Source organism: Balaenoptera ricei, chromosome 8 (assembly GCF_028023285.1).
Source record: "Balaenoptera ricei isolate mBalRic1 chromosome 8, mBalRic1.hap2, whole genome shotgun sequence".
In the NCBI taxonomy this organism is placed as follows: domain Eukaryota; kingdom Metazoa; phylum Chordata; class Mammalia; order Artiodactyla; family Balaenopteridae; genus Balaenoptera; species Balaenoptera ricei.
The window spans coordinates 25663206-25687519 of NC_082646.1; the positions used below are offsets into that span (position 1 = coordinate 25663206).

Consider the following 24314-nt stretch of genomic DNA (forward strand, 5'->3'; position numbering starts at 1 on the left):
CACAGGTTTAAGGGATCTATTTCTCCAGCTCTCTCCTTTCTATAATTTCCTGAATATATTTTAACCCTTTTCATGGTCCTTGGAAAGCAGAAGTGTTGGCCTCTCCATGCTGTTACATACTTTCCATAACTGGGTCTGCCTTAGGAGCAAAGGGTAGAGAGAAAATAGAGAGAAAACAATTAATAGTATTATTTCCCCAATAGTCTTAAGACCACAGGAATTCCTTTTCCTATTTCTTCTGTAATAAAGGACTTTCTCTGAATTTTAGGTGCCTGCAAGATCATGACTGCTGTTCTGTTGCAAGAGTGCAGCTTCATGACTTGCCACAGGGCAGGGTCAGGAGATTAGTAAAAGAGAAAAGGGGGGATTACCTGCACATTTACAATCCTGCAGGGCCCCTTACCTGGTCTTCTAACTAGAAAAAGAAGTTTCTATTGGAGCTTTTCTGTTCATACCTGCTGTGCAGTTCTGGGATTTGGGTTGCCCTACAGTCTAAGTTAGGAGATATGGGTAGAAAAACAAAACCCAGGAAATTCACCACCGTAATGATTGTTATATGAGTTTTGAGAAAGTGATAGCAAGTTTATTCATTTTAGCCAAGACCAGAAGTCCTTGAAGTCTAGATTTGAATCATGTAATCCATGATTGGCTTAAGGTGAAACAAAATTGTAAGTGCCACAGTAGTCTGGCAGAGCAAATGAAAACTCTCACAGGAAAGACTTTCTATCACAATCCTAGGCTTCACTTTAATTAAAAAAATTTTCGTGCTTGCTTCTGTGCACATATATTAAAATTGGAATGACACAGAGAAGGTTATCATGGCCCCTGTGCAAGAAAGAGATGCAAATTTGTGAAACGTTCCATATTTTAAAAAAAATTTCATATGCAATATCTGGCACCCAATAGAAAATAAGTAAATATATGAAGAGAAAAGACAAAGTAATCAAAAATAAGAGAACAATGTTCTTGGATTAGAAGATCAATATTGTCAAAATGACTATAGTACCCAAGGCAATCTACAGATTCAATGCAATCCCTATCAAATTACCAATGGCATTTTTCACAGAACTAGAACAAAATATCTTAAAATTTGTATAGAAACACAAAAGACCCAGAATAGCCAAAGCTATCTTGAGAAAGAAAAGTGGAGTTGGAGGAATCAGGCTCCCTGACTTCAGAATATACTACAAAGCTATAGTCATCAAAACAATATGGTACTGGCACAAAAATAGAAATATAAATCAATGGAAGAGGATAGAAAACCCAGAAATAAACCCATGCACCTATGGTCAATTAATCTACAACAAAGGAGACAGGACTATACAATGGAGGAAAGACAGTCTCTTCAATAAATGGTGCTGGGAAAAATGAAATTATAACACTCTTAACACCATACTCAAAAATAAACTCAAAATGGATTAAGGACCTAAATGTAAGACTGGACTCTATAAAACTCTTAGAGGAAAACATAGACAGAACACTCTCTGACATAAATCACAGAAATATCTTTTTCATTCCATCTTCCAGAGAAATGAAAATAAAAACAAAAATAAACAAATGGGACCTAATTAAACTCAAAAGCTTTTGCACAGCAAAGGAAACCATAAACAAAACGAAAAGACAACCCGCAGAGTGGAAGAAAATATTTGCAAACAATGCAAGCAACAAGGAATAAGTCTCCAAAATTTATAAACAGCTCATGAGGCTTAATATCATAAAAACAAACAACCCAATAAAAAATTGGGCAGAAGACCTAAATAGATATTTCTCCAAAGAAGACATACAGATGGCCAAGAGGCACATGAAAAGATGTTCAACAGCATTAATTATTAGAGAAATGCAAATAAAAACTACAATGACATATCACCTCACACCAGTCAGAATGGCTAGCATCAAAAAATCCACAAACAATAAATGTTGGAGAAGGTGTGGAGAGAAGGGAACCCTCTAACATTGTTGGTAAGAATATAAATTGGTACAGCCACTGTGGAGAACAGTATGGAGGTTCCATAAAAAACTAAAAATAAAGCTACCATATGACCCTGCAATCCCACTCCTAGGCATATATTCGGAGAAAACCATGGTCCAAAAGAATACATGCACCCCAATGTTCATTGCAGCACTGTTTACAATAGCCAAGACATGAAAGCAACCTAAATGCCCATCAACAGATGAATAGATAAAGAAGAAGTGGTACATATATACAATGGACTATTGCTCAACCATTAAAAAGAATGAAATGCCATTTGCAGCAACATGGATGGACCTAGAGATTGTCATACTGAATGAGGTAAGTCAGACAGAGAAAGACAAATATTGTATGGTATCACTTATATGCGGAATCCAAAAAAAAGTGATACAAATGAACATATTTACAAAATAGAAACAGACTTACTGACTTAGAGAATGAATTTATGGTTACCAGAGAGGAAGGGTGTGGGGAGGGATAGTTACACAACATTGTTAATCAACTATACTCTAATATAAAATAAAATGTTTAAAAAAATAAGAGAAACAACAGACAATAAAGAAGACCCACAGAGAGTATAGTTAATGGAGTCATTAGACGTGGACTTTAAAATAATTCTACTTAAAATGCTCAAGGAAAAATTATACATTGTTATGAAGTTGTCCCTTGTATTCTCTCATAGCTTTTTTTTTTTTATGATCTCATAGCTTTTAATATTCTTTGTATCTGCAATTTAGTCTTCTTTTAGAAGAATTGCCAACTTCTTGTTTCCATTAAATGGGTTGAGTAGAACTTGAGTTTTTTGTATTAGAATATGAAGAAATCACTTTAAGGCTTCCTTGGTGATGCAGTGGTTAAGAATCCGCCTGCCATTGCAGGGAACATGGGTTTGATCCCTGGCCTGGGAGGATCCCACATGCTGGGGAGAAACTACTGAGACCATGCACCACAGCTACTGAGCCTGCGCTCTAGAGTCCGTGAGCCACAACTACTGAGCCCGTGTGCCACAACTACTGAAGCCCAGGCACCTAGAGCCCGTGCTCTGCAACAAGAGAAGCCATGACAATGTGAGACCCACGCACCACAACAAAGAGTAGCCCCTGCTTGCCTCAACTGGAGAAAGCTCATGTGCAGCAACAAAGACCCAACAGAGCCAAAAATAAAAACAAACTAATTAATTAACAAAACAAAACAAAACAAAACAAAAAAAACCACAGGGCTTCTCAAAAACCAGTCTGAAAGCCACCTAGTAGTTCTTAATTAAAAAAAAAAAAAAAAGCTTTGCATTTGTGGAAAGTGCAATACCCCAATTGAATCATCTTGCAGTCAGATTGCAGTCCTATGGTCAGGAAGCATTAGTATAAGAACATAGGAACTAGGGCCCCTGCCGGCCACTGGTGGGGGACTCTGACACCCAAGGAGACGGAAGGAATCCCAAAGTGAACTGGTAGGATGCAGGCAGACTAAGGGGGGAGGAGAAGTGGAGGCCAGACAGGATCGGCATTCCTGAAGCCGGGGAGATCAGGAGAGACAGGTGGGAGGGGCCCTCCCAGCCCAGAGGAACAGGAGAGGAGAGGAAGGTGTTTGCCCCATCCACTCGAGCCCAGGAAGCCTGCTGTGTTCCTAGATGAGGTCCCTGGCCATCTGAGACAAGGGGTGGGGTGCACACCTGTACCCCTTCTGTTCCTTAAGCCTAAGCCCCACCCCCCACAGCCCCCAGGGTCTTTTCCAGCCCTGTGATTCCTGAGTATTGGCCTTGCCCACCACCCAAACCTCACCTTGCTTAGGCCCCGCCCTCCACAGCCAAGGCCTATCCCCCCCTTTTTTTTTTCCTTCCTCCTCTTTATTACTATTGTGGTACTGTTGTACCTTCCGGTTGTTGATTCATCTATATTTTTATTTTTATATTCTTCCTAACATGGCTGTTAGTTTCCTAGTCTAATTTTATTCTTTACTTTGTTATTGTCTGTTTTTTTTTTTTTTCTTTTTTGCCACCCCAGGTGGCTTGCAGGATCTTGGTTCATGAGCCTGGGAATGGGCCAAAGCTCCTGCAGTGGGAGCTCCGAGTCTGAACCACTGGATTAACAGAGAACCTCAGACCCCAGGGAATTTTCATCAGAATGAGGTCTCACAGAGTTCCTCATCAAGTTCCTCATCAGCGTCAAGACACAGCTCTACCCAATAGCATACAAACCCCAGAGTTGGAAACCTCAGGCCAAACAACCAGTAAGACAGGTATACAATCCCACTCATAAAAAAAAAAAAAAAAATGAAAGGGCAAAAAAATATGTCACAGATGAAGGAACAAGGTAAAAATCCACAAGACCAAGTAAATAAAGGGGAAATAGGCAATCAACCTGAAAAAGAATTCAGAGTAATCACAGTAAAGATGATCCAGAATCTTGGAAGTAGAATGTAGACACGGATTGAGAAAATACAAGAAATGTTTAACAGGGCTTCCTTGGTGGCGCAGTGGTTAAGAATCTGCCTGCCAATGCAGGGGACACGGGTTCAAGCCCTGGTCCGGGAAGATCCCACATGCTGCGGAGCAACTAAGCCCGTGTGCCACAAGTACTGAGCCTGCACTCTAGAGCCCACAAGCCACAACTACTGAGCCCATGTGCCACAACTACTGAAGCCCGTGTGCCTAGAGCCTGTGCTCCACAACAAGAGAAGCCACCGCAACGAGAAGCCCGCGCACCGCAATGAAGAGTAGCCCCCGCTCACCACAAGTAGAGAAAGCCCGCGTGCAGCAACAAAGACCTAGTGCAGCCAAAAATAAATAAATAAAATAAATAAATTAAAAAAAAAAGAAAGAAATGTTTAACAAAGATCTAGAAGAATTAAAGAACAAACAGAGACGAACAACATAAAAACTGAAATGAAAAATACACTAGAAGCAATCAATAACAGAATAACTGAGGCAGAAGAACGAATAAGTGAGCTGGCAGACAAAATGTGGAAATAACTGCCCAGGACCAGAATAAAGAAAAACAAATGAAAAGAATTGAAGACAATCTCAGAGACCTCTGGGACAACACTAAATGCACCAATGTTCAAATTATAGGGGTTCCAAAAGAAGAAGAGAAAAAGAAAGGGTCTGAGAAAATATTTGAAGAGATTATAGTTGAAAACTTCCCTAACATGGGAAAGGAAATAGTCACACAAGTCCAGCAAGCACAGAGAGTCCCATACAGGATAAACCCAAGGAAATACACAGCAAGACACATATTAATCAAACTAACAAAAATTAAATTAAAGAAAAAATATTAAAAGCAGCAAGGGAAAAACAAAAAATATCATTCAAAAGAATCCTATAAGGTTATCAGCTGAAACTCTTCAGGCCAGAAGGGAGTGGCAGGATATACTTAAAGTGATAAAACAGAAAAACCTACAGCCAAGATTACTCTACCCAGCAAGGATCTCATTCAGATTCGATGGAGAGGTCAAAAGCTTTTCAGACTAGCAAAAGCTAAGAGAATTCAGCACCACCAAACCAGCTTTACAACAAATGCTAAAGAAGCTTCTCTAAATGGGAAACACAAGAGAAGAAAAAGACCCACAAAAACAAACCCAAAACAATTAAGAAAATGGTAATAGGAACATACATATCGATAATAACCTTGAGTGTAAATGGATTAAAAGCCCCAACCAAAAGACACAGACTGGCTGAATGGATACAAAAATAAGACCCATATATATGCTGTCTAAAAGAGACCCAATTCAGACCTAGGGACACATACAGACTGAAAGTGAAGGGATGGAAAAAGATATTCCATGCAAATGGAAATCAAAAGAAAGCTGGAGTAGCAATACTCCTATCAGATAAAATAGACTTTAAAATAAAGACTGTTACAAGAGATAAGGAGGGACACTACATAATGATCAAAGGATCAATCCAAGAAGAAGATATAACATTTATAAATGCTTATACACCCAACATAGGAGCACCTCAATACATAAGGCAAATGCTAACAACAAGGAAAGGAGAAATCGACAGTTCCACGTAATAGTTGGGGATTTTAACACCCCACTTTCACCACTGGACAGATCATCCAAACAGAAAATAAATAAGGAAAAACAAGCTTTAAATTATACATTACACAAGATGGACTTAATTGATATTTATAGGACATTCCATCCAAAAACAACAGAATACACTTTCTTCTCAAGTGCTCATGGAACATTCTCTAGGATAGATCATATCTTGGGTCACAAATCAAGCCTTGGAAAATTTAAGAATATTGACATCATATCAAGCATCTATTTTGACCACAATGCTATGAGATTGGAAATCAATTACAGGAAAAAACTGTAAAAAACACAAATACATGGAGGCTAAACAGTGCACTACTAAATAACCAAGAGATCACTGAAGAAATCAAAGAAGAAATTTAAGAATACATAGAAACCAATGACAATGAAAACACGACAATCCAAAACCTATGGGATGCAGAAAAAGCAGATCTAAGAGGCAAGTTTGTAGCAATACAATCTCACCTCAAGAAACAAGAAAAATCTCAAATAAACTATCTAACCCTACACTTAAAACAACTAGAGAAAGAAGAACAAAGAAAACCCAAAGTCAGTAGAAGGAAATAAATCATAAAGATCAGAGCAGAAATAAATGAAATAGAAATGAGGAAAACAATAGAAAAGATCAATAAAACTAAAAACTGGGTCTTTGAGAAGATAAACATAATTGATAAACCCTTCTTCAGACTTATCAGGAAAAAAAGGGAGAGGACACAAATCAATAAAATTAGAAATGAAAAAGGAGAAATCACAGCTGACACTGTAGAAATACAAAGGATTATAAGAGACAACTACAAACAACTATATGCCAATAAAATGGACAACCACGAAGAAATGGACAAATTCTTGGAAAGGTACAATTTTTCAAGACTGAACCAGGAAGAATTAGAAAATATAAACAGACCTATCACAAGTAATGAAATTGAAACTGTAATTAAAAATCTTCCAACAAACAAAAGTCCAGGACCAGATGGCTTCACAGGCGAATTCTAACAAACATTTAGAGAAGAGCTAACACCAATCCTTCTCAAACTCTTCCAAATAATTACAGAGGGAGAAACACTCCCAAATTCATTCTACGAAGCCACCATCACCCTGATACCAAAACCAGACAAAGATATCACACAAAACAATATAATTATAGACCAATATTACTGATGAACATAGATGCAAAAATCCTGAACAAAATACTAGGAAACAGAATCCAACAGCACATTAAAAGTATTATACCCCATGATCAAGTGGGATTTATCCCAGGGATGCAAGGATTCTTCAATATACTTAAATCAATCAATGTGATACACTACATTAAAAAATTAAGGAATAAAAACCATATGATCATCTCAATAGATGCAGAAAAATCTTTTGACAAAATTCAACACCCATTATGATAAAAACTCTCCAGAAAATGGGCACAGGGTTTCCCTGGTGGTGCAGTGGCTAAGAATCCACCTGCCAGTGCAGGGGACACTGGTTCAATCCCTGGTCTAGGAAGATCCCACATGCTGTGGAGCAACTAAGCCCATGGGCCACAACTACTGAGCCTGTGCTCTAGAGCCTGCGAGCCACAACTACTGAAATCCACATGCTTAAATCCTGTGCTCTGCAAAAAGAGAAGTCACCACAGTGAGAAACCTGTGCACCACAATGAAGAGTAGCCCTTGCTCACCACAACTACAGAAAGCCCATGCACAGCATCTAAGACCCAATGCAGCCAAAAATAAATAAAATAAAATAAATACATTTATAAAAGAAAAAGCTTAAAGAAAATAAAAATGGGCATAGAGAAAATAAAAATGGGCATACCTCAACACAATAAAGGCCATATATGACAAACCCACAGCAAGCATCATACTCAATGGTGTAAAACTGAAAGCATTTCCACTAAGATCAGGAACAAGACAAGGATGTCCACCCTCGCCACTCTTATTCAACATAGTTTTGGAAGTCCTAGCCACAGCAATTAGAGAAGCAAATGAAATAAAAAGAATACAAATTGGAAAAGAAGAAGTAAAACTGTTGCTGTTTGCTGATGTCATGATAATATACGTAGAAAATCTGAAAGATGCCACCAGAAAACTACTAGAATTAATCAACGAATTTGGTAAGGTTGCAGGAAACAAAATTAATGCACAGAAATCTCTGGCATTCCTATACACCAACAATGAAAAATCAGAAATAGAAATTAAGGAAACACTCCCATTTACGATTGCAACAAAAAGAATAAAATACCTAGGAATAAACCTGCCTAAGGAGGTGAAAGACTTGTACTCAGAAAACTATAAAACACTGATGAAAGAAATCAAAGGTGACATGACATAAACAGATGGAGATAAATACCATGTTCTTGGATTGGAAGAATCAGTATTGTGGAAATGACTATACTACCCAAAACAATCTACAGATTCAATGCAATCCCTATCAAACTACCAATGGCATTCTTTACAGAATTAGAATAAAAAATTTTACAGTTAGTATGGAAACACAAAAGACCTCGAATAGTCAAAGCAATCTTGACAAAGAAAAACAGAGTTGGAGGAATCAGGCTCCCCGACTTCAAACTATACCACAAAGCTATAGTAATCAAGACAGTGTGGTAATGGCACAAAAACAGAAATATAGATCAATGGTACAAGATAGAATGCCCAGAGATAAACCCATGCACATATAGTCAACTGATTTATGACAAAGGAGGCAAGAACATACAATGGAGAAAAGACAGTCTCTTTAATAAGTGATGCTGGGAAAACTGGACAGCTACATGTAAAGGAATGAAATTAGAACAATCCCTAACACCATACACAAAAATAAACTCCAAATGGATTAAAAACCTAAATGTAAGACCAGACACTATAAAACTCGTAGAGGAAAACATAGGCAAAACAGTCTTTGACATAAACCACAGCAAGATCTTTTTTGACCCACTTCCTAGAGTAATGAAAATAAAAACAAAAATAAACAAATGGGACCTAATAAACTTAAAAGCTTTTGCACAACAAAGGAAACTGTAAACAAGATGAAAAGACAACCCTCAGAATGGGAGAAAATATTTGCAAATGAAACAACAGACAAAGGATTAATCTCCAAAATATACAAACCGCTCATGGAGCTCAATATCAAAAAAACAAACAGCCAAATCAAAAATGGGCAGAAGATCTAAATAGACATTTCACCAAAGAAGACATACAGATGGCCAAGAGGCACATGAAAAAATACTCAACATCGCTAATTATTATAGAAATGCAAATCAAAACTACAATGAGGTATCACCTCCCACTGGACAGAATGGCCATTATCAAAAAATCTAGAAACAATAAATGCTGGAAAGTGTGTGGTGAAAAGGGAACCCTCCTGCACTGTTGGTGGGAATGTAAATTGATACAACCACTGTGGACAACAGTATGGAGGTTCCTTAAAAAACTAAAAATAGAACTACCATATGACCCAGCAATCCCACTACTGGGCATATACCCTGAGAAAACCATAATTCAAAAAGAGACATGTACCACAATATTCATTGTGACACTATTTAGAATAGCCAGGACATGGAACCAACCTATATGTCCATTGACAGATGAACAGATAAAGAAGATGTAGCACATATATACAATGGAATATTACTCAGCCATAAAAAGAAACAAAATTGAGTTATTTGTAGTGAGGTGGGTGGACCTAGAGTCTGTCATACAGAGTGAAGTAAGTCAGAATGAGAAAAACAAATACCATATGCTAATGTATATATGTGGAATCTAACAACAACAACAAAAGGATACTGATGAACCTAGTGGCAGGGCAGGAATAAAGAGATAGACATAGAAAATGAACTTGAAGACATGGGGTGCGAGGGCGAAGCTGGGGTGAAGGGAGAGTAGCATCAACATACATACACCTCCGAATGTAAAATAGCTGGCTGATGGGAAGCAGCAACATAGCACAGGGAGATTGGCTCCGTGCTTTGCGATGACCTAGAGGGGTGGAATAGGGAGGATGGGAGGGAGGGTATATGGGGACATGTGTATGCATATGGCTGATTTGCTTTCTTGTGCAACAGAAACTAACACAGTATTGTGAAGTAATTATACTCCAGTAAAGGTCTATTTAAAAAAAAAAGAACATAGCATTGCCATTTCACTGAAGTTTGCTTATAATAGCGATAACTAAAACAAGCACTTTACATTAAGTTATTCAGTGCAACTTTCTTAAAATACATTCTTTAATGTAAAAAAAATTCAGTACAAAAATGAAAATGTATTTCCCCTCTCACTTCTCCTTTCTCTCTCAATGTCCAGTAATAATTGTCCTTTGCTATTCACGGGGGATTAGTTCCAGGACCCCTGTGGATAGTAAAATCCAAGGATGCTCAAGTTCTTTATATAATGTGGCGCCTCTGTATCTGCAGGATCCACATCTGTGGAGTCAACCAACAGCAGATCGAGTGCATTTTTATCCCTTCTGTTTAAACATTTTATTTACAGTTATGTGATTAAATAATCACAACAACACATACTCTGATTTTTTTAAAATGTGATTTGGAATCCCCATAAGACTATGAACAGATTTTGCAACAGGAATTTTGTAGGCCAGTTGTGAGTGGCACCATATATTCAAAATGCTTAAAGAAAAACTTCCAACCAAGAATACTCTACCCAACAAATTATGAAGGAAATAAAGAGTTTTCCAGACAAGCAACAGCTTAAGGAGTTCATCACCTCTAAATCAGCATTACAAGAAATGTTAAAGGGACTTCTTTAAGCTGAAAAGAAAGGCCGCTAATTAGTAACAAGAAAACATATGAAAGTATAAATCTCACTGGTAAAGGTAAATATATAGTAAAAGCAATAGATTAATCACTTATATAGCTAGTGTGAAGGTTAAAAGGCAAAAGTAGTAAAAATAACTATAACTACAACAATTAGCTAAGGGATACACAAGGTAAAAATGTGTAAAATGTGACATAAAAAACATAAAACATGAAGGGGGAGAGTAAAAAATGTGATTACATGGGTATGAGGTACATCTACATTCAGGTGTCTTTAGCTAAAATCTCAAGAGATAAGTATGTTCCATGCACATAGCTGCTTTTTCTCTTTCTTCTCAAAGGGATTTCAAATCTGGTAGAGCATGAAGTCCTATGATATATCCTTTCATCAATCCCACCATCTCTCTTTATTTTACATTCTATCATTACTTCTGAAGGACTTAATTGTGATCTAAACAAGATATAAAATCTGAACCAAAACATTTTGTTTCTCAAAAAACAAATAATATAATTGGTTGCAGCTATAGAATGAATGACCCCATGTATAGCACTGTGGGGGAGTGGTGGGGAGAGCAGTATCCTGCAGTTAAGGAGATGGACTCTTTAATTGGCATGAGCCTTTCTGGAAATTTTCTAGCTTTATTTGGGCTCCCTCAGGAGATTCACTTCATACCTGAATGTGTGAACAGACCCATGCATGGCAGAGGGCGCCCCAGTATAACACAAGAGCCCCAAGGCCGCTGATTCTTGGTTGCCCTGGGGATATCTGTTCAGTGGACATCTGGTGAGTGCCAGGTACCTATACACTTTAGGTACTTTGGACACAAAGATGAATTTGGCTAACTTCCTGATCTCAAACTTATATTCAGTCAAGTAGGGGAGATGAGAGTATGTGTCAACTAAAAATAACAAAAGCTAACATTTATTTTCTACTTACTATGTTTCACACACTATGCTAAGGGTTTTGCCTTCAATCTCATCTATTCTTTGTAAGATTTCTTCAGGCTAGGTACAGTTATTATAGCTGGCATCACACTGTGAGAAGTGCTATAATTGAGGAATGAGAGTGATTGGGAAGAAATAAGAAAGATTTAAGTCTACCTGAGGGAGTTAGAGAAAGAAGAAAGTGACATTAGCTATTTACTTCTTTGCTTTTTCCTCAACTCTGAGCTGGCTGAGTGCACAGACTGCATCTTGTTCAGTTTCAAAACCTCAAAACCTACCCTCAATAAATATCTCAGGAACAAATGAATGATGTTTGAGCTGGATCTTGAATGTTGAGTAGATTTTCACAAAATAGGAAAGAAAAAGGGGCCTTTTAGTCAGAAGGTGAAGCATAAAAAAGGCAGTGAGACATGACTGTGAGACACTTAGGGAATGTCAAGTAATTTGGGGTGAGGGAATATCAGGATACAAGGTAGAGAGTGGGAGAAGCTGGAAAGTAGATTGGTGTCTCAGTTAGCTATTGCTGTGTAACACACCACCAAAAATGGAGTGGCTTAAACAATCAGTATTCATTATTGCTTATGAGTATGCAGGCCAATTTGGGGGTTCTGCTGATCTGGACCAGATTTGGCTGATTTCAGTTGAGCTTGGTCATAAATCTATGGTGTTCTGATGGGTAGGCTGGAGGCTGGCTTGCCTAGATGGGCCTCATCCACACGTGTGGTTGCCTGGATGTTGGATGGATGGTAGAAGTGATTGGGCCACGTGTCTCTCATCATTTTGTAGCCTAGCCTAGGTTTGTTCACATGGCAGTGGCAGAGCTCCAGAAAATGAGCGGAAGTAGATAAGGTCTCTTGAGACCTGAGCTTGGTATTGGTATTCTGTCATTTCTGCCACAATCTATTGGCCAAAGAAAGTCACAAGGCTAACTTAAATTCTAAGAGTGGGGAAATTGACTCCACCTGTTGATTGGACGAGCTGCAAAGTCAAATTGCAAAAAGGATAGTGATAAAAGGGGTGAAGAATTGGAGATATGTTTGCTCTCAATCTCTTACAGCTGAGGTTAGATACCATCTGAATACCAAGTATGAACTTTATTTTGTAAAAACAGGAAGCTCTCAAAGTCATGACATAGATTTGGGTTTTAAAAAGATATCTCTGGTAGTAGTATGATATAAAGTTTGAAGGGAGGAGCGATTAAAGGCAAGGTGCCTATGAGGTGCATAATGCAATAGTCCAAGATATTATGGGTTTAAACAGAACCCTATGACTTTAGCTCATTCCAACTAATCTGACAAGTTAGATCAAGACCACCTCTTCTTTTTTTTTTTTTTTTTAATTTTTATTTATTTATTTATTTATTTATGGCTGTGTTGGGTCTTCGTTTCTGTGCGAGGGCTTTCCCTAGTTGCGGCAAGCGGGGGCCACTCTTCATCGCGGTGTGCGGGCCTCTCACTATCGCGGCCTCTCTTGTTGCGGAGCACAGGCTCCAGACGCGCAGGCTCAGTAACTGTGGCTCACGGGCCCAGTTGCTCCGTGGCATGTGGGATCTTCCCAGACCAGGGCTCGAACCCGTGTCCCCTGCATTAGCAGGCAGATTCTCAACCACTGCGCCACCAGGGAAGCCCAAGACCACCTCTTCTATTCACTGTCCCACCAATTAATTTTGTGTAATTAATCCTTAATTAATTAAAGATTTAGTTTAAACATGTGAGCATATAAATTAACTTAGATGGCCTCTAAGTTTCTTCCCTATATTGTTTCTATTATTCTAAAATAAGAGCCTTGTCTATGGATATTCCAAATGGCTTGCAGACAAAATACTGTCTGAAAGTTTTTTTCTTATGAAAAGAAATATGGGTTGTGGGAATCAAGGAAGATCTTTGAGCAAGAGAAAAATGTGATCATAGATTCCACTGGGAAGTTAAATTTCACAATGAAGAGTAGGATAGATTGATGGGTGAAGGTTATGTTGAGGGAACCATTTGGAGCCCATAGAAATAGTTCATATGTGAATCATAAGGCCTGAATTAGACAGTGGGTGGGCCCTGGGAGTGGATAGGGGGGAATGTATCTACAGAGTAATTCTAAGATTAGAGAGAACTTGGAGCCTGACTGGATGTGGGGATGGGACAAGGGAGAGGAAGAATTGAAGGTAATTTCATTGATTCATGTCCACCTTAAATCTGATTCACTATATCACCAAGATCATATTTTATAAAAATTAAACTTTATTGCTTATAAAAGTAATACCTAGTCATCATGGAAAATATATTTGCTCTTTAATTTATTTATTGAACAAATATTTAAGTGCCTCCTATGTGCCAGTCACTGTTCTAGGCACTAGGGATAGAGTAGAAAACAAAATGAAAGAGAAATCCCTGACCTCATGGATATTACATAGAGAAAAGGAAGGGGGAAAAGTGAGGAAAATTGCCCAGATCCTTTCTTCTGCCCTAACTTAACATTTTGGAATATCTCCTCTATGTCTCTCTGTCTCGTTCTCTCCTGAGCTTCCCTTCTATCTCTCCCTCTCTCTCTTTTTCTCTCTTTCTGTGTATATGTGTCTGTATATCTTTTGTTTGTTTAGCAGCATTTTGGTCTCTTAAATATATGACTTTTCTACCTTAAATTATGGTATAAGATTTCTCCTCCCCATGTTAGTACCTATTCTTCATTACTGTCTCTTAGTAGCTGTGTGAACCTAGGCAATCTCTGTGCCTCAGTTTCCTTATCGGTTAAAATGGTAGTACTTCCCTTTGAACACTGTTGTGAGGGCTGACTTGATACATTTAAAGTGCCTAGAATACTGTATTACGGTGTTACGGTGTAAGCACTCAATAAATTTAGCTGTAAGTATTATTACTTTTATTATTAATATTTTAAAGCATCATTAGTTACCACTATATTACTTCTTTTTTTTTAAATGTGGCCCTCTCTTTTTAATAGTCTTTTTTAAAAAATTTATGTATTTTATTTTTTTATTTTTGGCTGTGTTGGGTCTTCCTTTCTGTGTGAGGGCTTTCTCTAGTTGTGGCAAGTGGGGGCCACTCTTCATCGCGGTGCACGGGCCTTTCACTGTTGCGGCCTCTCTTATTGTGGAGCACAGGCTCCAGATGCGTAGGCTCAGTAGTTGTGGCGCATGGGCCTAGTTGTTCTGCGGCATGTGGGATCTTCCCAGACCAGGGCTCGAACCCGTGTCCCCTGCATTGGCAGGCAGATTCTCAACCACTGCACCACCAGGGAAGCCCTATATTACTGTTTTTAATTATTTAGATTGCTTTCATTTTAATAACACTAAATGGCTTTTTCTTTTATACATCTTTATTGGAGTATAATTACTTCACAATGTGGTGTTAGTTCCTGTTGTACAACAAAGTGAATCAGCCATATGCATACATATATCCCCATATCCCCTCTCTCTTGAGCCTCCCTCCCACCCTCCTGATCCCACCCCTCTATGTCATCGCAAAACACTGAGCTTATATCCCTGTGCTATGCTGCTGCTTCCCACTAGCTATCTATTTTACATTTGGTAGTGTATATATGTCGATGCTACTCTCACTTCACCCCAGCTTCCCCCTCCCACACCCTGTGTCCTCAAGGCCATTCTCTATGTCTACGTCTTTATTCTTGCCTTGCCACTAGGTTCATCAGTACCCTTTTTTTGTTGTTAGATTCCATGTATATGCGTTAGCATATGGTATTTGTTTTTCTCTTTCTGACTTACTTCACTCTGTATGACAGACTCTAGGTCCATCCACCTCACTACAAATAACTCAATTTCGTTTCTTTTTATGGCTGAGTAATATTCCATTGTATATATGTGCCACATGTTCTTTATCCATTCATCTGTCATTGGACATTTAGGTTGGTTCCATGTCCTGGCTATTCTAAATAGTGCTGCAGTGAACATTGGGGTACATGTCTCTTTTTGAATTATGGTTTTCTCAGGGTATATGCCCAGTAGTGGGATTGCTGGGTCATATGATAGTTCTATTTTTAGTTTTTTAAAGAACCTCCATACTGTTGTCCATAGCGGTTGTATCAATTTACATTCCCACCAACAGTGCAGGAGGGTTCCCTTTTCACCACACCCTTTCCAGCATTTATTTTTTCTAGATTTTTTGATGATGGCCATTCTGTCCAGTGGGAGGTGATACCTCATTGTAGTTTTGATTTGCATTTCTCTAATAATTAGAAATGTTGAGCATCTTTTCATGTGCCTCTTGGCCATCTGTATGTCTCCTTGGTGAAATGTCTGTTTAGGTCTTTTGCCCATTTTTTAACTGGATTATTTGTTTTTTTGATATTGAGCTCCATGAGCGGTTTGTATATTTTGGAGATTAATCCTTTGTCTGTTGTTTCATTTGCAAATATTTTCTCCCATTCTGAGGGTTGTCTTTTCATCTTGTTTACAGTTTCCTTTGTTGTGCAAAAGCTTTTAAGTGTCATTAGGTCCCATTTGTTTATTTTAATTTTTATTTCTATTACTCTAGGAGGTGGGTCAAAAAAGATCTTGCTGTGATTTATGTCATAGAGTGTTCTGTCTATGTTTTCATCTAAGAGTTTTATAGTGTCTGACCTTACATTTAAGTCTTTAATCCATTTGGACTTTATTTTTGTGTATGGTGTTAGGGAGTGTTATAATTTCATTCTTTTACATGTAGTGGTCCAGTTTTCCTAGCACCACTTATTGAAGAGACTGTCTTTTCTCCACTGTATGTTCTTGCCCCCTTTGTCATAAATTAGGTGTCCACATGTGCATGGGTTTATCTCTGGGCATTCTATCCTGTACCATTGATCTATATTTCTGTTTTTGTGCCAGTACCATACTGTCTTGATTACTATAGCTTTGTGGTATAGTTTGAAGTCAGGGAGCCTGATTCCTCCAACTACATTTTTCTTTCTCAAGATTGCTTTAGCTATTCGGGGTCTTTTGTGTTTCGATATGAATTGTAAAATTTTTTGTTCTAATTCTGTGAAGAATGCCATTGGTAGTTTGATAGGGATTGCATTGAATCTGTAGATTGCTTTGGGTAGTATAATCATTTTCCAAATATTGATTCTTCTAATCCAAGAACATGGTCTATTTCTTTATCTGTTTATGTCATGTTTGATTTCTTTCATCAGTGTTTTATAGTTTTCTGAGTACAAGTCTTTCACCTCCTTAGGCAGGTTTATTCCTAGGTATTTTATTCTTTTTGTTGCAGTGGTAAGTGGGTGTGTTTCCTTAATTTCTTTTTCTGTTTTTTCATTGTTGGTGTATAGGAATGCCAGAGATTTCTGTGCATTAATTTTGTTTCCTGCAACCTTACCAAATTAATTGATTAGTTTTAGTAGTTTTCTGGTGGTATGTTTAGGATTTTCCATGTATAGTATTATGTCATCAGCAAACAGCGACAGTTTTACTTCTTTTCCAATTTGCATTCCTTTTACTTCATTTTCTTCTCTGATTGCTGTGGATAGGACTTCCAAAACTATGTTGAATAAGAGTGGTGAGAGTGGACATCCTTGCCTTGTCCTGATCTTAGTGGAAATGCTTTCAGTTTTTTCCCACTGAGTATCATGCTTGCTCTGGGTTTGTCATATATGGTGTTTATTATGTTGAGGTAGGTTCCCTCTATGCCCATTTTTGGAGAGTTCTTATTATAAATCAGTGTTGAATTTGTCAAAAGCTTTTTCTGCATCTATTGAGATGATCATATGGTTTTTATTCCTTAATTTGTTAATGTGGTGTATCACATTAATTGATTTGCATATATTGAAGAACCTTGCATCCATGGGATAAATCCCACTTGATCATGGTGTATGATCCTTTTAATGTGCTGTTGGATTCTGTTTGCTAGTATTTTGTTCAGGATTTTTGCATCTATGTTCACCAGTGATATTCGTCTATAATTTTCTTTTTTTGTGATACCTTTGTCTGGTTTTTGTATAAGGGTGATAGTGGCTTGGTAGAATGAATTTGAGAGTGTTTCTCCCTCTGCAAATTTTTGGAAGAGTTTGAGAATAATCAGTGTTAGCTATTCTCTAAATGTTTGATAGAATTTGCCTGCGAAGCCACCTGGTCCTGGCCTTTCATTTGTTGGAAGATTTTTAATTATGGTTTCAATTTCATTACTTGTGATAGGTCTGTTTATATTTTCTAATACTTCCTGGTTCAGTCTTGGAAAATTGTACCTTTCCAAGAATTTGCCCATTTCTTCGTAGTTGTCCATTTTATTGGCATATAGTTGTTAGTAGTAATGTCTTATAATCCTTTGTATTTCTACAGTGTCAGTTGTGATTTCTCCTTTTTCATTTCTAATTTTATTGATTTTCATCCTCTCCCTTTCTTTCTTGATGAGTCTGGCTAAGGGTTTAGCAATTTTGTTTATCTTCTCAAAGAAACAGATTTTAGTTTTATTGATCTTTGCTATTGTTTCTTCATTTCTACTTCATTTATTTCTGCTCTGATCTTTATGATTTATTTCCTTCTACTGACTTTGAGTTTTCTTTGTTCTTCTTTCGTTGTTTTAAGTGTAGGGTTAGATAGTTTATTTGAGATTTTTCTTGTTCCTTGAGGTGAGATTGAATTGCTATAAACTTCCCTCTTAGAACTGCTTTTGCTGTGTCCCATAGGTTTTGGGTTGTCATGTTTTCATTGTCATTGGTTTCTATGTATTTTTAAATTTCTTCTTTGATTTCTTCAGTGATCTCTTGGTTATTTAGTAGCACACTGTTTAGCCTCCATGTATTTGTGTTTTTTACAGTTTTTTTTTCCTGTAATTGATTTCCAGTCTCATAGCATTGTGGTCAGAATAGATGCTTGATACGATTTCAATTTTCTTAAATTTTCCAAGGCTTGATTTGTGACCCAAGACATGATCTATCCTAGAGAATGTTCCATGAGCACTTGAGAAGAAAGTGTATTCTGTTGTTTTTGGATGGAAGGTCCTATAAATATCAATTAAGTCCATCTTGTGTAATGTATAATTTAAAGCTTGTTTTTCCTTATTTATTTTCTGTTTGGATGATCTGTCCAGTGGTGAAAGTGGGGTGTTAAGATCCCCAACTATTATTGTGTAACTGTCGATTTCTCCTTTCCTTGTTGTTAACATTTGCCTTATGTATTGAGGTGCTCCTATGTTGGGTGTATAAGCATTTATAAATGTTATATATTCTTCTTGGATTGATCCTTTGATCATTATGTAGCGTCCGTCCTTTTCTCTTGTAACAGTCTTTATTTTAAAGTCTATTTTATCTGATAGGAGTATTGCTACTCCAGCTTTCTTTTGATTTCCATTTGCATGGAATATCTTTTTTCATCCCTTCACTTTCAGTCTGTATGTGTCCCTAGGTCTGAATTGGGTCTCTTTTAGACAGCATATATATGGGTCTTATTTTTGTATCCATTCAGCCAGTCTGTGTCTTTTGGTTGGGGCCTTTAATCCATTTACATTCAAGATTATTATCGATATGTATGTTCCTATTACCATTTTCTCAATTGTTTTGGGTTTGTTTTTGTGGGTCTTTTTCTTCTCTTGTGTTTCCCACCTAGAGAAGCTTCTTTAGCATTTGTTGTAAAGCTGGTTTGGTGGTGCTGAATTCTCTTAGCTTTTGCTAGTCTGAAAAGCTTTTGACTTCTCCATCGCATCTGAATGAGATCCTTGCTGGGTAGAGTAATCTTGGTTGTAGGTTTTTCTCTTTCATAATTTTAAGTATATCCTGCCACTCGCTTATGGCCTGCAGAGTTTCTGCTGAAACACCAGCTGATACCCTTATTGCGATTCCTTTGTATTTTATGTTTTGTTTTTCCCTTTTTGCTTTTAATATTTTTTCTTTACTTTAATTTTTGTTAGTTTGATTAATATATGTCTTATTGTGTATCTCCTAGGGTTTATCCTATATGGGACTTTGTGCTTCCTGGACTTGAGTGACTCCTTTCCCATATTAGGGAAGTTTTCAACTATAATTCTCTTCAAATATTTTCTCAGACTCTTTTTCTCTTCTCTTTCTGGGACCCTATAATTCAAATGTTGGTGTGTGTAGTGCTGTCCCAGAGGTCTCTGAGATTGTCTTCAATTCTTTTCATTCTTTTTCTTTATTCTGCTCCTCGACAGTTATTTCCACCATTTTGTCTTCCACCTCACTTATTCATTCTTCTGCCTCAATTATTCTGTTATTGATTGCTTCTAGTGTATTTTTCATTTCATTTATTGTGTTGTTCACCTTTCTGTTTGTTTTTTACTTCTTCTAGATCTTTGTTAAACATTTCTTATGTTTTCTCAGTCCATGCCTCCATTCTTTTTCCGAGATTCTAGATCATGTTTACTATCATTACTCTGAATTCTGTTTCATGTAGATTGCCTATTTCCTCTTCGTTTATTTGGTCTTGTAGGTTTTTACCTTGTTCCTTCATCTGTGACATATTTTTTTGCCGTCTCATTTTTTTTTTTTTTTTTTATGAGTGGGATTGTATTCCTGTCTTACTGGTTGTTTGGTCTGAGGCTTCCAACACTGGAGTTTGTAGGCTATTGGGTAGAGTTGGGTGCTGGTGCTGAGATGATGAACTCCATGAGACCTCACTCTGATGAATATTCCCTGGGGTCTGAGGTTCTCTGTTAGTCCAGTGGTTCGGATTCGTATCTCCCACTGCAGGAGCTTCTGCCTGACCCTGGGCTCATGAACCAAGATCCCACAAGCCACCTGAAGTGGCAAAAAAAAAAGAAAAGAAAAGAAAAATAACAAAGTAAAAAATAAAATTAGACTAGGAAACTAACAGACATGTTAGAAAGAATAGACCCCATGCCCATAGGTGGGGAGGGCCTATGCTTAGGACCCACAGGGCTAGAAAAGGCCCTGGGGACTGTGGGGGTGGGGGTGGGGCTTAGGCTCAAGGAACAGAAGGGACCCAGGCGTCCCCCCACCTCTGGTCTCATAGGGCAGGGGACCTCACCTGGGAGCCCAGCAGGCTTCCTGGGCTTGAGTGTGCAGGGCAATCGCACTCCTCTCCTCTCCTGCTCCTCCTGGATGACTCGTCCTGCCTGCCTCTCCTGATCTCCCCAGCCTCCCTCCTATGCCTCCAGCACCCACACGGCCTGGATGGGGCTTTGGAAGGGGGGTACCGGCTTGGGAGCTCAGCGGGCTCCCTGGCTCAAGTGGGCCAGGCAATCGCCCTCTGCTCCTCTCCTGCTCTTCCCAGAGAGTCCCTCCCACCTGCCTCTCCTGATCTCCCTGGCCTCAGGGGCGCCGATCTTGTCTGGCCTCCAATTCTCTCCCCCCTCAGTCCCCCTACATTCTACCGGTTCACTCTGGGTTTCTTCCCATCTCCTTGGGCATCAAAGTCTCCCACCAGTGGCTGACAAGCGCCCTAGTTGTGGGGAGACACTGACTCCACATCTTCCCACAGTACCATCTTGACTCCACTTCCCCTGCATTATTTTGATTGTCATCCTCTTGGTGCTTTCAAGCTCCTGGGTTCGTTCTAGGCTCAGACTTCAAATAACTTCTCTGATAGTTGCCAAGTTGCAACTAGGTGGTTTCTATTCAGGTAAGAAGTTTGGTTAGTAAGTGAAGACTATTTGTTTTCTCCATCATGTAGGAGGTTGGCCACCCTGACTGACACCTTGAGAGAAGGAAACTCTTTGAGAATGGCCATCAGTGGGAGTGTGCTTCTGGGGCAGCACCAGCTTTGGCTACTGTAGGAAGCTTCTCAAGAAGCATTTGGGGTGGGAGGGCAGGCCATCCACCTGGGACCTGTGTCCATATTGATGTCAATTTTGGGGGGCTGCTATAACAAAAATACTATGGAATGAGTGGCTTAAACAACAAACATTTGTTTTTCACATCTCTGGAGGTTGAAAAGTCCAAGATCAAGGTGCATCTTTGGTGTCTGGAGAAGACACTCTTCTAGGTTTGTAGATGGCCATCTTCTCACTGTATCCTCACAGGGCAGAGAATGAGAGAGAAAGGGAGAGGGTATGGAGACAGAAACAGAGAGAGCGAGAGAGAGAGAGAGAGAGAGAGAGAGAGAGAGAGAAAGCTCTATCCTGTCTTTTCTTATAAGGATAAGAATGGGCTCTAAGGGCTTCCCTGGTGGTGCAGTGGTTGAGAATCTGCCTGCCAATGCAGGAGACATGGGTTCAAGCCCTGGTCTGGGAGGATCCCACATGCCACAGAGCAACTGGGCCCGTGAGCCACAGGTACTGAGCCTGCGCGTCTGGAGCCTGTGCTCCGCAACAAGAGAGGCCGCGATAGTGAGAGGCCTGCGCACCGCGATGAAGAGTGGCCCCCGCTTGCCGCAACTAGAGAAAGCTCTCGCACAGAAACGAAGACCCAACACAGCCATAAATAAATAAAAAATAAATAAATTTAAATTACTTAAAAAAAAAAAAAAGAATGGGCTCTAATAAGGGCTTTCTTATAAGGGCTCTAATCCCATTCATGAGGGTTTTACCCCCAAAGGCCCCACCTCCTAATTCCATCACATTGGGGGTTAGGATTTCAACACATGAATTTGGGGGGACACAAACATCCAGTCCATAACAGCCCTCCACCTTCTCCATACTAACTCCTGTTTGTTCCTCTGGCTGGATGACAACAAAACATGTAGTCCTTTGTTAGAGGTGGGCACAGGGTCAAGTTATATTGACAAAGTAAGTTGAGGGAAAACAAAGGAAGTGTTTGATTTACTTCTAAACTATTAAAAATTGAGACTAAACCTCAATATCCTCTAGAGCAGTGCTTCTCATTCAGTAGGTCTGGGAGGGGGCTTCAATGATTCATTTCTAACAGTGCTCATGCTGGTGGTCTAAAGACCAGGCTTCAAGAAGCAAGACAGTAGATTTTGACTCTGAGGTCCATGAGACCAAGGGCACCATACTCTTTTCCATTTTTTCCCCAGACTTGCCATGGTGCCTGGCACAAAAGTAAGTTCTCAATAAATGCTTGCTGAATCAAATTAATGGGGGACACGAGCTACAGGGATAAATTTTATAGCTTAATTTTCTGTTAGAATAAGCTCACAGCCAAAAACCAAATAGATAAAAGCCAACCATAATTAGACATGTGTTTAACTAGTACTTTGGAGTTTCCCAAGCACTTTAATTAATGATAGCTTATTTGATTTTTACTCTTACAATAATCTTCTGAAAGTGAGCTGTCATTATTATTTTTCCATTGCAGATGGTAAAAGCTAAGTCGGAGAGGGTAAGTAATTGGCCTAAGGAAGCTAGCAGCACATACACTGGAATATGGGTCTTCTGCTTGCTAGTTTTTTCCTGCTGTACTCTGCATAAATAGTAAAAACCCTTGTTATCATACTGCTTGAGGCTGTTGATGTTCCTGTTCCACAGTAATTCCTACATATTTGACACAGAAGAGCTAATACATCTCGAATTAAGTGTATGTGTGTGATATGAGATTTGGCAAAAAATAACTCACAAGCTCTCTCTGGGCTTCTGGGACAAACCAGATGCTCCTGAAGGCTCTTATCTCTCCCAGCAAAAGGGGTTACATCCAAGCTCAGCTTCCCTGAGGACCAGAGATTTCCTTCTTCAAGGTAGCATCCCATAGACCCCAAAGTCTACAGGACAGGGCAACTGGCAACCAGATCCAGACTGTGTGGCTACAGAGTGTACCGATCATATCATTCCCTCTGCCAAGGTTGCTTTCTGGTTTGCCCCCAAAGAAATGAGAACAGTAAGGGGCAGGAGCTCTCCACCTGAACCCAGACCAGCAGTGTGTCACAGCACACTGGCCCTGGTGGCCTTGGGACAATGGGAAGCATTCACACCTTTTTTTCTCTTACTAATCCTTGCTTTAGAAACTTTCCTAGTAAAATCTATTCCAAACCCATGTCTTGGGATGATGTGGAATTCACTCGAGCCCTTGTATGGTAGGTGGCAATCATGAAGGGACTCCCCCCCCCCCGCCCTCAACCCCGCCTTAACTCACCTTGCATGACAGAGGGGGTTTAACTGTTGTTTTACAAATTTAATCTCACCTTTCTCTTCTCTTTGCCACACTTTCCTAGTTGCCATCAACTTTCTTCTATAGCCTCTTTTGCAAGGCAGACCACAGTGCTAGGTACATAATAGATAAAATAATAGAAAAGTACCAAGTCAACATTTTATTTTTTGCTACTCTACCCTGGTTTCCGTGAAGCATCCCAGGGATGTTAACAGATGACATCACACATGTTAGTGTGCCTATGAGTAATAGCATTCTGGAGGCTAAGTCAGGTCAATGGGGCACAAGAATCTTGGCAGTGAAAGGAATGTTTTATTTACAAAGAGTTCACATGTTTGAAGTTCTATGAGTTTCTCTTTCCACAGATATGCCCTGAGTATATCGCAGCCAGGCCCTGCAAGGCCCACCTTGCTGAGGTTTCCCACAGTGGGGGCAGAAGGAGTTATGCAGGCTTCCATTGCTCTTGGGGGGAGACAAGGATCAGGAATTCAGAGCTCACAGTCTTGTGGGAATTGTTCTTTCTGTATCAAGGAAAAAATTCTGACCAAAAATGTGGGAAGTCCTGAGGGACAGTATGGCAAGTATGAATTCATCCTACAGACATCTGAGCAAGAAATGTTATTTACATATAGAATATTATCACTTGGGGGG

General features: G+C 39.1%; 1 non-coding gene across 1 annotated transcript; it reads left to right on the forward strand.

Moving 5' to 3' along the window:
* The first annotated feature begins 764 nt into the window (after positions 1-764).
* On the forward strand, positions 765-870 carry LOC132371195 (U6 spliceosomal RNA). Its single transcript, XR_009504816.1, has one exon. It is a non-coding gene; the product is annotated as a U6 spliceosomal RNA (small nuclear RNA).
* The last annotated feature ends 23444 nt before the right edge of the window (positions 871-24314 follow it).